The sequence below is a fragment of the Macaca nemestrina genome, chromosome 14 (genome assembly GCF_043159975.1).
Source record: "Macaca nemestrina isolate mMacNem1 chromosome 14, mMacNem.hap1, whole genome shotgun sequence".
Lineage (NCBI taxonomy): Eukaryota > Metazoa > Chordata > Mammalia > Primates > Cercopithecidae > Macaca > Macaca nemestrina.
Genome location: NC_092138.1, coordinates 24,022,962 through 24,042,025, shown reverse-complemented (window position 1 = coordinate 24,042,025; position 19,064 = coordinate 24,022,962). Strand labels below are relative to the sequence as shown.

The following is a 19,064-nucleotide window of genomic DNA, read 5'->3' as shown; positions in this document are numbered from 1 at the left end:
GACCACTGGGACTATCCCATATCATGTCTGTATTTGCTGTGCTTTCCCTATAGGCTCAAAGGCAGCCATTTAAGTCAGTTATATACAAGATCCACTTTAGCTCTGCGATTATAGGGCCATCAGCCTTTCCAAGAGTTGAGGTACCTAGAGACTAACTGGGAAGTTGCAGGAGATAATAGTGATAGGTCTGCTAATTCAGTGAGAAACAACTGTGCAAAACTGAGAGGTATTTTCATTGTATGCTGGTCACCTTTTCTCACTGCCTTGAATTGTATTTTCCTTCTTACCTAATCATGCTTAGTGTAGTGTCTTACCTCGGTTTTTTAAGCATTAACTTACAACTTAGTAAACCCCAGGAACCCAAAAATAATCTTAAGACCTAATATTTTTACAAAAATGTTCTAGTTTGTAAGAAAAACTTTGAAACTTCATTTTAAATGTCCATCCTATTAAACCTGTTGATATTTTTGGCTTTCCAGAGAAGTATAGAAAATTCAGATAATTACAAAATGTGAAGTGAAACTTGAAGCAGAGGCTAATGAGAGAATGCATTAATAGCATACATTTCTTCCTGGTGTATTTTATTTTCTCTGACCCTAATAAGCTGCACCTGTGAGTTGGAGGGGCCAAAGAGGGAAATTATTGCTTAGATTTTGCTTTCATAAATGATTTTCTATAGATAAAATACTATGGAGAGCAACTTCCATGATATTTATACTTACATCTTATGTCAGAAGAGGATATTTGATTAGTTGTCAGAAAAAATATATTAAGTAGGAAAAACTATAGTCCTTTTAGCTCTGTGCACCCATGACAATCTACTACTTTTACCAAAAATATTTTATAAACTTTATGAAAACAAAAGTAATGTCGTAATTATTTACATAATTTACATAAATTTTAAGTTGCATATTAGATAAATAAATGCTGAAATACAACTGCCATATTTTATATTTTTCATACCCTTTGAGAATTTTGGGACTGACTGAATCAACATGTAAAGTATGTGCACTTATTCAGAGTAAGACTGAGTAGCTTTGCTGTTATGGGTGCTTCTAGTTGACATAAATTTGCATATGTACTAGTCTGTTTTCATACTGCTAATAAAGATATATGTGAGACTGGGTAATTTATAAAGGAAAGAGGTTTAATGGACTCACGGTTTCACATGGCTTAGGAGGCCTCATAATCATGGCAGAAGGCAAATGAGGAGCAAAGTCACATCTTCCATGGCAGCAGAGAGCTTGTGTAGGGGAACTACCCTTTATAAAACCATCAGACCTCATGAGACTTATTCATTATCATGAGAACAGCAATGGGAAAGACCTGCCCTTATGATTCAATTACTTCCACCAGGTCCCTCCCATGACACATGGGAATTATGGAAGCTACAATTCAAGATGAGATTTGGGTAGGGACACAGCCAAACCATATCAGCACCTATGGCATTTTATTTTTCTTGGTATTACTCTGACTGATGGTATGTGTGTGTGTGTTGATGTCCTGGTCTGAAGTAAACTTGGCAATAGGACATGAGATCAAGTTTATAATTATTCTAATTATTTTGAAATATCCATAAATAAATTATGGGGGGAAATATTTTTGGAGCAGAAATGATTTTTAATGTAAATGTATGTTTTCTAGGGTAATTTTTTCAGGTTTCTTTGCATAAAATGAGCTAATCACTAGAACCAAATCGCCATCTGCGAAGTGTTACAATGTGCAAAATCCCAAGTACTATATTAGTTTCTATGGAATATCTTAAACATGCCCTGGGACCACTATAATAATAATATATATGCCAATTATGAGAAAATCTACCCAGCCACCACAGCAATTTTTCCTACATTTGTTAGCACTTTTTGTTACTTTGCATTATAATTATCTTTTTACGTACCTGTCTTCTCCATTAGACTCAGAAGTCAAATGTAAAATGGTTTAGCACATAACATGCACTCAATGGTTTCTTTGTTCAATGAATAAATAGAATATCAAATGAATGTATCATTTTATTTTTATTGAAATAAAATTTGTGTTTATTTTCAAATTGTACTTATTTCATGTTGAAATGCAATTTGTATTTTTTCTCCAGCAACTCATGGAACTAAGGGAAACATAACCTATTTTCAGAGATGATAAGATTATTTGGCAAAATCTTTGCCACAGATGTTTCACCCAATCCTTGACTTTTCACTCTTCCCCTGATTCATCTTTACTATTCATCTCAGCATCTGATCACACATTTGCTTTTTGCTCTAAAACTTACTCCGCAATTCTAAAGTGGTTTTAGAGAGCCTTTTCTGGTTCATATATTTCACAAGTAACAACTCAATGATTACAACACCTAAAAAAATCCAAGGGCTGTTTCCTTGTCCCCTTTCAGCACATTCTTCCTTGCTTCCTAGGTTTGTATGTATGCCATATAATGTTTGGATTTAAATTTAAAAAGTCACCATTTTTAGTTAAAATATTAATAGTCTTTAATATCCATTTCTTCCATAATTTTCCAACACTTCTTTCTAACATCATGAGGAAACCACTAAATTTTTATACAGAATACTGTAACTTTGCTGTCCTAAATGATATATCTGTAATTATGAACATAATCAATATCTTTAGCACAGGAAAATAAGATAAATGCATTTCTAAGGACCAGTTTATATACCGTTAATGTTATATGTTAATATTATATAAATGTCAATTCTTTATAAGTATCTTTCTACCCTCTCAAGATTAGGAATTTGATGTATTATATTTTCTTTCATAGAAATTCAGTGAACATGTAAATCATAAGCTTCAGTAACTATTTTCTGTTTCCTTGATTATTAGTCATTATTTAAGATGTATTAGAAACAGGAAATGCAAATAAATTTTTTAAATTCTATTATCCAGCCTGTCACAGATATTAAGTTTTGCATGAAATTTTCTTTGTGCAATCACAAGTTTTCACTCTGACAGAAATCTTTACAATTCATTTAAATAACTGCTTTCAGTTTGTTAATCATCATTAATTGATTTTGAAAATAAATTATAATTTATTTTAATTGAAATATTATTTTTATTCAATAGTTTACAAAATTCAGATACTTGTACTGGTGAGATATAGGCACATCTATTTTAGTTTCTAAACAACTAAACAACACAATTGCAATAGCAAGTTTGAACTATATAACTTTTTTCTACAGATGAAGAAGAGCTGCATTCTCGTGTACCTTCCACTGAAGATTTCAACCTGTGGAAGAAAATAATTATAACCACCCCCCAAACAAACACATATATCAATCATTAATTTGCAGTGTAATTTATAATTTGTTTGAGATAATGTGTCCCTATAAACATTAAAACAAAAATTCTTTGGGATGTGAACTTTTTATTTGGTAATTTAACTTTCTCTGCTGTTACTTGTTCCTCCATGAAATCCATATTGTAAACAATTTCAGAAAAATATATGCCAAGAAGATGACAAGAATGTTTGAGTTCTCTCCTGCATGAGATTATTTAACCTAAACCACCTCAACTGTGAAAACTGGGGATGCAACTTTGAGAAAACATTTTGAATGTGACAGCAAAATTACTTTGTGATGTTTATACATTTTTCATAATGCTGTTCCCAGTAGAACTGATTTCTATATTTCTTACAGCAATAGTATGAAGAATCAGCCTTTTAGAAGGATTGGGATTTGCTGACACTGCTGATAGAGTGCCTTGTTAGCTGAGAGACAATGATGTGGTTAAATGCAGCAAAGTAATAACTTTGAGAAATTAGGAGGTATCAAGAAAGGGAGTTGTATGGCTTATGTGTCTGCATTTGTGTGAGAGAAAAAAGAGAGGAAAACAGTGAGATAGACAGAAATGAAATAAGACAGTCAGAGCAGAGGATTCAGACAATGTGCCACTGAGGTCGATAAATCTATACTTATTTTTTACATCCTGCAAGGTCATAGATGACGCTGACATTGGTCTCCTAGCAACCAACTCTACTAACCTACTTTTGTCCTGATCACTGGAGAATGGGTTTGGTGCTTTGAGCTGTGTTTCTACATAAAAAAGAAGGAATCAAAGTGATGCTGGGTAACTACTGATGGGTAAAATTTTTAAAAAGGATGCACATATATAGAAACAAACGCTTCTGGTCTCTTTCTTATCTAAGTTTACAAATTCAGAGTGGTCTTTCTACATATTTCTTAGAATTGAGAATAAATGTCCAATTATCTCAACATTTTTGCGTTTTTAAATATCTAAAATATATGATGTAGCACACGTGATACTTTAATACATCTAAATTCAAGATATAAAAAGTAAATATATTAATTTAGCTGGTGACCAGGATCTAATGAGAAAAATAAATTAAGCAAAATAAACTAAATTCTAATATAGCTGTTACTTTTAAGTTTTATTATGTAAACGTAATTGTAAAACAAAGTTTTATAAATATAATTATAAATTCCCAATATATCATTTTTTTGGGGGGGGGGTACATGTGCACAACGTGCAGGTTTGTTACATATGTATACATGTGCCATGTTGGTGTGCTGCACCCATTAACTCGTCCTTTACATTAGGTATATCTCCTAATGCTATCCCTCCCCCCCCCCACAATAGGACCCGGTGTGTGATGATCCCCTTCCTGTGTCCAAGTGATCTCATTGTTTGATTCCCACCTATAAGTGAGAACGTGCGGTATTTGGTTTTCTGTTCTTGTGATAGTTTGCTGAGAATGATGGTTTCCAGCTGCATCCATGTCCCTACAAAGGACACGAACTCATCCTTTTTTATGGCTGCATAGTATTCCATGGTGTACCCAATATATCATGTTATATCCTTCATGTTCAGAAGCAATATTCTCAAAATTAGTTTTCTGTGACTCTAAATTTTAGGAACTCTGTTATCTCCTAAGTTTTCATTTTTTTTCTTTTTTATTGGTTTTATTTATATACAACTTTTTGGTTCTATTATTTCAGGTCTTCATGTCAATTTCTTCTCTCCACAGTTCTATTGTTATCTTTTCTTGAGAGTCTCCTTAGTCTTTATTCTCATAGAGCAGACAATGAAATTATTGTAACCTATTTTGTCCATATAATTCTTAAGAAGGTAAATAATAATGACACAGATTCATATTTCCTAGTGAGAGGTGATGCAGTACCTGGTCTTCAACTCAGGAATCCCTTCTCCAAAGTCATTAAACCCTTGACTATTTGCACATTGGGGGACAGCTTAATGATATGTGCTTCATTTAATAAGATTTCTGCCTTTAATATTGGAGTTGTATGATATGGATTCTAGACACCCCAGTGTTCTTTATGCCCGCTTACATTCAACTCTTAAAAAGTCACTCAAGAATATTTTCTATAGTATTTCATGGTACACCTTAGAACACAAGTCTCAGCACTGAATGAAATACCCCAAATTGTGTACATTATTATCTCCTTGATCAATGCATTACCAACCCACAACTGCCATTATTTCCTTTAGAAATAACCAAACACAATTATAGTAAACAAATATGTGATTGATTTTCCCAGAATTTCACTAATCTCTCACCCTCAATTATATAATACATTTGTGCAAAAATTGAGCAAATATTTTGGGCCTTCAGGGAAATCGTATTATCCCTTATCTTAAACTGATTTCTTTCACATCTTGGATTATAGTTTCAACTTTTTTAGATATGTTTTCAACCGTGATTTAGTCATAGAATCAGTATTTCCTAGTTTTTTCTTTTGTCATGTGAAAATGCTATGTCTGTCATTAAATACTCTTGCAAAATATTTATAACACATGACCTTTAGTTTCAAGATGGTGTACTGAACACATCTATTAGTCTTCCCTGATTTCCAAAACCTAAGTAACATTTCCAAAATAATAATATTTAGGAAAAAAATCTATATAAATATTTTTAAATAAGGAAGGATATTATTGTTAAGAAAACAATTAAACAAAAGAGGCAAACTGATGGATATCAGGAACTAGTGCTCTTACATTAATACAACTGCTTCCTGAGTGGAGTGGGAAGGTAAACATAAAAACTCATTATTTGGAAAAATAATTTAAAATTGTAATAACTCAGATGCAATATATACAAAGTGTTTTCTGTTTTGTTTTGTTTTGTTTTTTTGAGAGAGTTTTGCTCTTGTTGCCCAGGCTGGAGTGTAATGGCACAGATCTCAGCCCACCGCAACCTCCGCCTCCTGGGTTCAAGCGATTCTCCTGCCTCAGCCTCCTAAATAGGTGGGATTACAGGCATGCACCACCATGCCCGGCTAATTTTATATTTTTAGTAGAGATGGGGTTTCTCCATGTTGATCAGGCTGGTCTCAAACTCTTGACCTCAGGTGATCCACCCACCTCAGCCTTCTAAAGCGATGGGATTACAGGCGTGAGCCACCGCACCCAGTCTTTTTTTTTTTTTTTTTTTTTTTTTTTTTTGTGACAGAGTGTTGCTCAGTCACCAGGCTGGAGTGCAGTGGTGTGATCTCGGGTCACTGCAATCTCCTCCTCCCGGGTTCAAGTGATTCCCCTGCCTTAGCCTCCGGAGTAACTGGGACTACAGGCACGCACCACCACGCCTGGTTAATTTTTTTTATTTTAGTAGAGATGAGGTTTCATCATGTTGGCCAGGATGGTCTGGATCTCATGACCTTGTAATCCGCCGGCCTCAGCCTCTCAAAGTGCTGGGATTACAGGGGTGAGCCACCATGCCCGGCCCAATATATACAAAGTTTTACATCAAAATTTAATACACTTCCTATGTAAAGAGCAAATGAAAAATATTTTTAAAGTTAACATTCCACTAGAAGACAGGCAAAGGACATGAATACACAATATTAAATTGAAATAAAAATAACTAATTAATATGAAAAATGTACTGTGGATATTATTCTTCACCACTGTATCTTCCGCACGTGAAATGCTAAAGGGACCTTTTAAAATAGAAGGAAAAGGATGGTAGGTAGCAACACAAAGCAATATGAACATTAATAAAGACAAATCCACAAACAAATATAATAAATTATACCATGATAATTTGCTGCATAGAATTTAAATGACAATAATAATTATAAAAAATTAAACTATATTAATGAGTATATAATATATAAAAAAGTAATTAGTGACCTTAGCAATATAAACTGGGGATGTGGAACTATAAAGTAGTAGAGTTTTTATATGCAATTAAAATTAAGTTTGTAATTCGGTTAAAATGTAATACTATAACACTAAGATGTTTTGTGCAATTAAAATGGTAACTTCAAAAAATCTGTAGAATGTACTCAAATGGGAATGAGAAGAGAATTAAAGTACATCATGTTAAAAATCAATAAAATGAAAAGGAAGGCAATGAGAAGAAATGAACAAAAAATCTATAATCCATTAGAACATAATATTCAAAATGGCAATAAAACCTGTACTTTTTATCAGGAATTACTTTAAAGATAAATGGATTGAATTCCCAAATTAAAAATCATAGATTGTCTGAATGGATTAAAAAAGGGGATCTACACCTGAGGTCAGGAGTTCAAGACCAGCCTGGGCAACATGGTGAAACCCTGTCTCTACTAAAAATACGAAAAGTAGCCGGGTGTGGTGGCACATGCCTGCAATTCCAGCTACTTGGGAGGCTGAGGCAGGAGAATCGCTTGAACCTGGGAGGTGGAGGTTGCAGTGAGCCAAGGTCGTGCCACTACACTCCAGCCTGGACAACAAAAGTGAAACTTTGTCCCCCCCAAAAAAAGAAAAAAAAAAAAGAAAGGAGTGGAGGATCCATATCTATACTGTCTACAAGAGCTTCATGATAGATCTAAGGACACACACAGGTGGAAAGTAAAAGATTGAAAATGGCATTTCTTGCAAATGGTAAAAAAAAAAAAAAAAAAACAGACAGCAGGATGGCTATACTAATATAATCCCAGTAATTTGGGAGGCCAAGGCAAGCAGATCACCTGAGGTCAGGAGTTCGAGACCAGCCTAGCCAACAAGGTGAAACCCTTCTTTACTAAAACTACAAAAATTAGCCAGGCATGGTGATATGCTCCTGTAATCTCAGCTACTCAGGAGGCTGAGGCAGGAGAATCACTTTAATCCAGGAGGTGGAGGTTTCAGTGAGCCGTGATCGCACCACTGCCCTCCAGCCTGGGCAAGAGAGTGAGACTCAGCCTCAAAAAAGAAAAAAATAATGTACTTAATGTAAACCTATTATAAGAGCCAAATAAGAGCAATTAATTAATGATAAAAGGATCAATTCATTAATAAGATCTAAAAATTACAAATCTTTAGTCTCCAATACTTAGAGCTCCTAAAGACATGAAGCAAACTTTGACAGAATGCAAGTGAGGAACAGAAAACACAATAATAACAGGAGACTTCAAAACCCCTCTTTTAATAATGAACAAGTAGATAGAAAATCATTATGGCAACAGACAGCTTGAACAACACTCTAGACCACTTGGACCTACAGACATATAGAGAATATTTCACTCAACAACAGCAGAATATACATTATTCTGAAGTGTGCAAGGAATGTTCTTCAGGATAAAACACATATTAGGACACATAAGTCCACAAATTCAGGAAGATTCAAGTCATAAAAATAGTCTTTTTAATCACAATAAAGTGAAACCAGAAATCAATAGCACGTAGAAAATTGGAAAATCCACAAATATGTGAAATTAAATGACACATCCTTAAACAGCGAATGGTCATAAGGAAAATGAGAATGTATCTGGGGATAAACATAAATAAAAATAAAACATACCAAAATTTATGGCATGGCAATGGTGGTGCTAAGAAGCTTATAGCTGTAAATACACATATTAAAAGAGAAGAAAGACCTCAAATCAATAGTCTAACTTTAAACCCCCAGAAATCAGACAAAAGAATCACAAATTAAACCCAAAGCTAGCAGAAAGAAGGAAATAATAAAACTTAGAGCAGAGATAAATAAAACAAAGACCATAGGAAAACCATCAAACTAAGGAATGGTTTTCTTGAAAAGATTAACAAATTGACAAACCCTTATCTAGATTAACCAATAAACAAGAGAGACTACTCAAATAACTAAAATCAGCAATAAATAAAGAGGATCATAGAAAATAAAACATAGAAAATAAAAAAGCATTACAGAAGAATACTATGAGCAATTGTAGGTCAAACGATTGCATAGTCTAGAAAAAATGCATACATTCTTATAAATACACAAACTACCAATATTGAATCATAAAAAAGAAGAAAATCTGAACAGATCAAATACAAGTAAGAAGATTTAATTGGTAATCAAAAATCTCCAACAAAGAAAAGGGTAGGACTAGATGTATTTCACCAAGCATTTAAATAATTAACTCCCAACTTCCTGAAACTTTTCTGAAATATTGAAGAGAAGGGAACATTTCTAGGCTAAGTCTATGAAGTCAGCATTGTCTTGATGCCAAAACCAGGCAAAGACACTCCAAGGTAGCTACAGAACAGTATCTCTGAAAAGTATTAATGCAAAAATTCTCAACATAATACTGGAAAACCAAATTCAACGTTAAAAGGATTATACACCATGAATAGGAGAAATTTAATCCTGAAATGCAAGGATGGCTTAACATAACAAAATCAATTAATATGATGCATCATATTAACATAATGAGGGCTAAAAACCACCTTAATTAATGCAAATAAAGCATTTGACAAGATGCAACATTATTTTATGATTAAAGAAAACACCCAGTAAATTAGGAATAGAAGGAAAATAACTTCAATATGGTAAAGGCCATTTATAAAAAACTCACAGCTGACATTATACCTAATGGTGAAAGGCTGAAGGCTTTATCTCTAAGATTAGGAACAATACTAGGATACTCAGTCTTCCCACTTTTATTTAACGTAGCATTGGAAGTGCTAGCAAGAAAAATTAGGCAACAGAGAGAAAATAAATTAAAAGTTATCCATTTTGGAAAGAAAGAAGTAAAATTACCAGTCTTTATAGATGACATGATCTCATATGTAGAAAACCCTAACAATTCTGCACACAGACAAAAATTTTTACCATCAATAAACTAATTCAGCAAAGTTGCATGATACAAAATTGATTTAAAAAATCAGTAGCATTTTTATGCACAATGAAACAATAAAACTTCTGAAAGTTAAGAAAACTTTCATTTGCAATAGCATCAGATAAAATATTTAGGAATAAATCTAATCAAGAAGTGAAAGATTTTTATACTGAAAACTACAAAACATTACGGAAATAAATTAAAACACAGATAAAGGAACATGAAATAAATGAACATGAAATGAACACTACTTCTTTCTTTCCAAAATGGATAACTTTTAATTTATTTTCTCTCTGTTGCCTAACTTTTCTTGCTAGCACTTCTCATGTTCATGGATTGAAATGTCAATATTGTTAATATGTATATACTACCCAAAGTGATCTATAAATTTAACAAAGTCCCTATCAAAATCTCAATGGTAGTTTTTGCAGACATAGAAAAATTCAACTCAAGATTCACATGGAATCTCAAAAGATGCCAAGCAGCCAAAACAATCCAGGGAAAAATAGAACAAAACTGTAGAACTCACCTTTCTAATTTCAAAACATATCGCAAAGCTATGGTAACTAAAACACAGTGGTTCTTGTGTAAAGATAGACTAACAGGTCAACATAATAAAAGACAATCCAAAAATAAACCTTTAAGTCTACGGCCAAATGATAATCTAAAAATGTGCTGAGACCACTCCCTCAATGTAGAAAGGACAGTGTCTTCAACAAAGCGTTCTGGGAAATCTTGAGATCTATAGGTAAAAGAATAAAGTTTGACCAGTACCATATATCATATACAAAAATTAACTAAAAAGAAAAACCTAAACATAATACCTAAAACTATAATACTCCTAGAAGAAAACATAGGGGAAATGCTTTATGGCACTGAACTAGACAATGATTTTTGGATATCATACCAGAAAAAAAAATCACTGTGTGATATCACTTAGGTGAGATATCTGAATTAGTCAAGTTCATAGAAACAGAAGTAGAATAGTGGTTACCAGGGGCTGGAGGCAAGGGTAAAGGATAATTGTTGTTTAATGGGTATAGGATTTCAAATGTGCAAGATGAAAAATTTCTGGAGACCTCTTTCACAACAATGTCAATATGTTTAACACTGAAAAACCGTACACTTAAAAATGGATAAGAAGGTAAAAAAAAAAAAAGAAAGAAAAAAATATATATTTGATACTGTTACTACGAAGCCCATATTTAAGATTATAAAGCAAAGTGAGACATGACTGTGTTAACGTCTTTGCAGACTGCATTTAATGCTTTCAATTTTGACTTTATGTTCTCAGTCCTCCATCAACAAACATCTTTACCCTGGCAGTGTCATCACTCCTTATTTTTCGGCACAATTCATCCTCCAGCTTTCCATCCTCTTCTCCTCTTATTGATGAAACAATTGTTATTCCATTCATCTGCAACGTATTTGTATTACATACTAACCTATCTTCCATGTGTACCTTTAAGCCTTGTTTCTCTGATAAAGCGAATTTATTTCCTCTTAAATTGATAAATCGCATGTCTTAGGGAACCTATAGAAAATACTTACACATTGATGATAACCTTCATCTTCCACCTAAAAATCGCAGTTCTGGTTTTCTATAAGCAAAACCATTTGATACATAGTATCTCATTGCTTTGATATTTGTTTAAAAAATAAATACCTTGCAGATGTGAAATATTTTTGCTCTCCTCTAGTTTAATCTTTGTTTTTATTTATTCAAATGTATGTGTTGAATGACAGCCATTAGCCTTAAAAGCACCCAGGTTTCAGAGGTTAACACCCACTCTTAAGCTCTCTTCTTGCTCTTTCTCTCTGCACCCTCATTGGTCATGACTTGAGTATTTCTAGCATCTGCCCAAAACTGAACATAGTAATTATTCTGCTATTACCATGGGGAGTCTATATTCCCATTAAACAGAGTTTCTAGGCTATGACCAATATTGATTTACTTATAGATTATAATAAGAGGCAAAAAATAATGTTCAAATATTGTATAAGAAAATATGTGCTTGTTTTCACCTGAGGGGTTTGAACTAGGGACATGGAAGAGGCCAATGGAAGGAAGACCAAACAGGTTGTCAGTGGAAATGATAGAGCAGAGAAATGGAACCATGCATATAAAAATTTAAAAGTTAGGGCAAAGTAATAGTAATGTTGGGAGGCAATGTCATAATCTCCAACTTTTTTTTTTTTTTTTTTTTTTTTTTTGAGATGGAGTCTCACTCTGTTGTCCAGGCAGAAGTGCAGTGGCACATTCTCTGCTCACTGCAACCTCCACCTCCCGGGTTCAAGATTCTCCCACCTCAGCCTCCAGAGTAGCTTGGATTACAGGTGCCTGCCACCATGCCTGACTAATTTTTGTATTGTTAGTAGAGACGGGGTTTTGCCATGTTGGCCAAGCTGGCCTTGAACTCCTGAACTCAGGTGATCCACCTGCTTGGGCCTCCCACAGTGCTGGGATTACAAGAATGAGCTACTGTGCCCAGCCTAGAATCTCTGACTTCTAATGTAATGTCAGTATAAGTCTGTCACGGTGACAATGGTGCTATTGCTGCTGCTGCTGAGGGCAAACATAATGCTGATGATAAAAGAGTGAATAATATTAAAAGAAACATTACATGGTAATATCAGCTTGTGTCTATAGACCTGATCAGTGGAGAAATAAAAACTAATGAGCCATGTAAAAGTCATTTGAATAATATTGTCATTAATATTTCAGCTTTATAGTTGGTCAGATGGATTTGCATTCTATTCCATCCCTTACCAGTTGTATAAATTTAGAAAATTACTTAATTTTGCTAAACCAAATTTTTTTCACCTATAAAACAGATGTATACTAACTGAAGATTAAAAAGTGGAAAAATATACTATATTCATGAATTAAAATAATTAATATTGTTAAAATGTCCATACTCCCCAAAGTAATCTATAGATTCAATGCAAATTATATCAAAATTACACGACATGTTTAAAATTACATGTAGTTTATTTTTAAATCCTAAAATTTGTGTGGAACCACAGAAGTCCCTGAATAGCCAAAGAAATCTTGAACAAAAAGAAAAAAGCGTTGGATGGATCATGCTACCTGATTTCAAAATTCATTGCAAAGCTATGGTAATCAAACCAACAAGCTACTGGCATAAAAACAGACACTTGGACCAATGGGATGGAATAGAAAGCTCAGAAATAAACCTACATATTTATGGCCAATTAGTTTTTCACAAAGTTGCCAAGAACACACAATGGGGAAATGAGAGGTTCTATAATAAAAAGTGTTGGGAAAACTGGATATCCACTTGTGGTAGAATAAAATTGAAACCTTATCTCACACCATATGCAAAAATCAACTGAAAATGGATTAAAAACTTATGTTTAATACCTGAAATTGTAAGAGTACTGGAAGAAAATATAAGGGGAATCTCCATTACATTGGTTTAAGCAATAATTTAAAAAAAAAGATGAATAAACAAAAAAAGATGAATGTGATTGTATCAAATTTAAAACTTTTTGCACAGCAAAGGAAACAATGAACAGAGAGAACAGACAGTCAACTGATTGGGAGAAAATATTTGCAAACCATACATATGATAAGGGGCTAGTATCTAAAATATATTTTAAAAATTAACAACTTAATAGAAGGAAACAACCCAATTTTAAAAATGGGCAAAGGACCTGACTACATATTTCTTAAAAAAAAGACAAAAAGCCAGCAGATACATGAAAAAATGCTCAACATCACCAATAATCAGGGAAATGCAAATTAATACCACAATGACATATCACCTCACATTTGTTAAAATAAGTATTTCAGAAAGACAAAATATAACATACGTTGGGGAGGATGTGGAGAAAAGGGAATCCTTACATACCATTGGTGGGAATTTAAATTAGCCATTATGAAAAACAGTATGTAAGGTCCTCAAAAACTAAAAAGAGAATTACCATAATCCAGCAATTCCACTTCTGGATATAAAAGGCGGCTAATTTTTCTCCCTATCAATTCAAGAACAAGGTTGAGAAATCTCTTAATTATCAAAAAATAATAATAATAAATAAAGTGGCATTGCAGGCCGAGGATGGGGGAATTGTGATGGTTTCCGCCTGTAAATCCCAGCACTTTGCGAGGCCAAGGTGGGAGGATGGCTTGAGCCCAAGTGAAAGGCTGGGCTTAAAGGAATTAAAATCAGTATGTCAAAGAAATAACTGAACAGCCCTGTTTACTGCAGTAATATTAACAATAGCCAAGATAGAAAAGCAATGTAAGGGTTCGTGAGTATACAAATGGATAGAGAAAATATTGGGTGTGTGTTGTATATATGGAATGCAATGGTGCACTATTCAGCCTTTAAAAAGGAGGAAATCACACCATCTGTGACAACATGGATGAATCTGAAGAACACTGTGCTAAGTGAAATAAGCCAGGCACAGCAAGATCAATACTATGTGATCTCACTTATATGTAGAATCTAAAAAAAGTCAAACTCATAGGAGCAGAGAGTAGAGTGGTGATTGTCAGGGGCTGTAGGGTTAGGAGGAAAAAGATGTTGATCAAAAGGTACAAAGTTTTAATCAGACAGGAGAAATAGATTTTAGTGATATGTTACACAGCATGGCGACTATAGTTAGTAATCATATATTGTATATTTCAATACTGCTGCAAGATTAGATTTAAATGTTCACACATTTAAAAAATAAGTAGGTGAAGTTATGAATATGTTAATTAGCTTGATTTACTCTTTCCACAATGTATACATATATCAAAGCATCATATTGTAATCCATAAATGTATACAATTATTATATCTCTATTAAAAATAAAATAATACATAAACAGATGTTATAAATTTACCTAGCTGACAGTGTTATGAGAATTACACAGAAGATATTTGGAGCGGATTAAGTATTTAATAAGAATTAGTTATTGTTGTTAACTAATAAATCACAAACAAATGCTTTACCATTTAGGGTGTTTACTTAATGTTCTGTTGTTATATTCTATTATACATATTTAAAAAATAGATGAAACATGTGAAGTTGCTTTGTAAAATATAATTTGTGCCCCAACTTTTTTGTGTGTGTGTGTGACAGAGTATTTCTCTGTCGCCCAGACTGGGGTGTAGTGGTGTGATCACAGCTGACTGCAGCCTCAATGTCCCAGGCTCCAGTGATCCTCCCACCTTAACCCAGTGATCCCAGATCTCTTATGCTTAAGATACCTTCTACCTTAGCCTTCTGAGTAGTTGGGACTACAGGTGCAGGTGCATGCCACCACTCCCTGCTATCTTTTTTATTTTTGAAAAATGTGGTTTCGCCATGTTGCCGAGGCTGGTCCTGAATTCTTGGACTCAAGCGATCCTCCTAGCTTGGCTCGCCAAAGTTCTGGGCTTTACAGGTGTGAACAACCATGCCCCACAGCCTGTAGTGCCACTTTTTATTGCAGTTTTTATTGGCTATTTAAGAGATTTCCCAGCCTGGTCCTTGAATGGACAGAGAGAAAATTAGCCTCCTTTGCAACTAGGGAAGACTTTGTGATCTTACAAGATACTATGGAAATCTACTTAAGACTTCTGAAAAAGCTTTTTCTCTTTTCTACCTCTCCCCCAGTATAACACAAAAATAAAGTTCTTTCTACCTTTTTCTCCCTTGCCCTCTGTAGTATGACAGTATAACATTTGAAGCTGCTCCAAACAACTTTGACCGTAAGAAAAGGTCAAAAGAATACAAGAGGCTCTAACCAAGGACTCTGACTTCACTAAACCACTGAAGCACTCCTGGGACTACCTACCTCCTGCCTTTTCATTATGGGAGGAAACCCTATTGGTTAGGTCACTGTGAGTATTGACGGACATTATTAATGGCAACCAAAGCCATTCCTATCAGATGTAACATTTTAATTATGAATATACTTGCCTTCATAGCTTATAATTTATATAGGTGTCCTTGGAAATTAATTATGCATTGTTTTAGCATTATAATTATTATTACTCTGGACTATTCTCTACTGATCTGGGCAGTAAAATGTGTCACTCTGAGAAAACAGGAAGAGATCAGATGATATTATAAAGAGAATTATTTAGTAAGCAGACAGATTTAAAATGTAAACCCAATCCTCTATTGATTGGTTCTGTGATAGTCTGCCATATTACTTAAGCTTCATTTTCCCAGTAACAGTGTAGGCAACATAATATATATCTTACAGGGTAATAGCTAGAATTAAATGAGGTAATTGTAAAACTGTATGACAAAGTGTATAGGACAAAGTAAATGCCCTAGAAGTTCATTGCTTTCTGGCCTGATAATGGCCCTTAGAAACTCATGTGGCAGTGTCCACCCCTTTTCTGTTTGGAAATATAGCTCGTTGGTAAATTATTTGCTCTCTTATGTATATCTGGTAGCAAGAGATGTAAATGTTACATTATCATCATTTACAACATGTGGTTGAAATTCTAGTAGTTTTACTGTATGGGGTAATATTGATTTTGAATAAAATGATTGGCAGGTATTAATGTTTTTTATATGAGCTAGATTAGACTTTCTCATATTCTATAAAATGATTATAATACCCACCTTACATAAAGATTAAGTTAGAGGAGGTAAATAGAATATTCCTCATGATACTTTGAACCCTTTTTATTGTTAATTTTACTACAGTTAGTCATGCATCGGTATCACCTACCTGAATAGACTATAATGCAGTGTTTCCCAACCTCAGTGATATTGAAATTTTGGACTAGATAAATTTTTGTTGGAGAAGAGGAGTGTCCTGTACTTTATAATATGTTTAATAACATCCTATGTTATGCCCACTAGATGCCAGTAGCACTTCCATTCCCGGTTGCAACAACCAAAAAATTATCTAGATATTGCCAAATGTACCCTTGAGGATGAAATTGTCCCCCTAGATGAGAACCACTGCTGCTGAGAAACACAATACCTTGCATAGATACCTTGTATCTATGAGGATTATAAGAAAAAAAAATTTTAGTTGAATTTATTTGAATGTGTATACCAATAAGCAATTACATCTATATTAATGATTCCATTAACACTATTTTCTTTTTTGGCACCTTTAGCAAGTTCTTGTTGATTCATAGATCTCAGAATTGAATAATGAAGTTTTGAACATAGAAATATAATTAGACATTAAAATGATAAGGACATACAGTAATGTTTAATTGACATTGAAAGCTGAAGATGTAATATCTAAGTAGCATAACTAAAATAGAATTGAACTAATTTAAAAATGATTATATACCATTCTATAATATGGAGTAAGCAGCTATAGGATAATTTTATGTAAGTTCTATATCTTGTATCTGATTTCGGGGTAGCTAAAAATTTTAAATATCCTTGTAAGTGGGAACACCCATTGTATAATTTGAAAATTTTTAATTTACCTTTTATTTAGCTGGAAGCAAACACAGAAAATCTCTGACAAAAGAGTATGAAGTTTTACTGAATTGATGTAGATCCATGTCAAAAGTTACAAGTGAACATTCTAAAATGAGATGGCTATTGAACATACCTCTAAATGAGACAAATGTGCAATTGATTTAAGCCTGGTTTAATTGCTGCTGCATCTAGAAAAATTTTTTATATTCTCATATAAAGAAGTGATTCTTTTTCTTTCTGATGTGCTATTTTTATCTACATAGGGTGTAAAACACATCCTTTAAAATTACAGAGGAAGAAAAGGTTTAGAGGTGATAAATAGGTTTATTCCCTTGATTGTGGTGATGGCTTCATAGGCATATGCATATGTCCAAACTCATCAACTTGTATACATCAGATATGTGCTGTTTACCATATATCCACCTTATCTTAATAAAGCTGTTTAAATAAATAATAAAATAATATTACAAAGGGAAAAGTCTACTTTATTAACTTTTCCAAATAAACACATTGATCTTTCTCTGGCCTGGCCAGATACATTAGACATTTAGATGATCTCTTATTTGTAAATAAATATATATTTGTATGGAGTGTGTGTGTGTCTTTGTGTGTGTGTGTGTGTGTGTGTGTTCCCTTTTATGTCCAATTGGTAATTTAACTGCTTTGAGTCAGTAATTCCATTTAACGATTTAAGAACTAAAAATCTCATTAAATAAAAAACTTCTCTTCTAAAAGATATGAACTTCCATATGTAGGGTAAGGAATACAGTGTTCTGCACCAAAAAATAAATTAAATTAATCTTTTTTTTTCTCTAATGTGGGAAAAGTTGATGAACATAGAAAAATAGTTTTTTGAGGATTTAGACATATTGGGAATAGAAAGCTTGGGTAAATCAACTGATGACAGATTTTTTAACCAAATGTTTGAAGTCCTATAGAAGAAAAACAAAGAGGGTTCTCTTGAAAACTTTATTCTTATACAGTGATGTGTTGCTTAAACATGGGTTTGTCCTAAGAAATGCATTGTTAGGCAATTTCCTCATGACGCAAATATCACAGAGTGTACTTACACAAACCTAGATGGTATAGCCAATGACATACCTAGGCTATATGGGGCAGCCTATTTCCCCTAAGCGTTCAGACCTGTATAGTATGTTGCTGTACTGAATACTGTAGGCAATTTTAACATAATGGTAAGTATCTGTGTATCTAAATATATCTAAATATAAAAAGGTACAGTAAAAGTACACTGTTAAAGATTAAAATAATACCCTACCTGTACAGGGCAGGAACCATGAACAGAGCTTCAGCACTGGCAGTTGCTCGGGGTGAGTCACTGAATGAGTAGGGAGTGAATGTAAAGGCCTAGGACATTACTGTACAGTACTGTAGACGTTATAAACACTGTGCACTTAGGCTACACTAAATTTATAAAATGTATTTTAACTTTAATAATAAATTAACTTTAGTTTGCTGAATGACCACCTTCATATATACAGTCCATCACTGACTGAAATGCCACTATGTGGTACCTGACTGTAATTCCTAATTTAGCTAAAGGAAGAACAAAATGAAACAACATTTAAAGAATGTCTAACCTAAATGAATTATGCGGCGTAAACGTTCCCGCAACCTA

General features: G+C 33.6%; 1 long non-coding RNA gene across 3 annotated transcripts in view; it reads left to right on the top strand.

Annotated features, from left to right (window-relative positions):
- The first annotated feature begins 3,990 nt into the window (after positions 1-3,990).
- Positions 3,991-19,064, top strand: part of LOC139358297 (uncharacterized) — a 121,926-nt gene continuing 106,852 nt past the window's right edge. For all 3 annotated transcript variants that reach the window (XR_011613040.1, XR_011613039.1, XR_011613041.1), the window contains exons 1-2: positions 3,991-4,071; positions 15,693-15,867. This is a non-coding gene — a long non-coding RNA (uncharacterized lncRNA). The remainder of the gene's footprint in view (positions 4,072-15,692; positions 15,868-19,064) is intronic.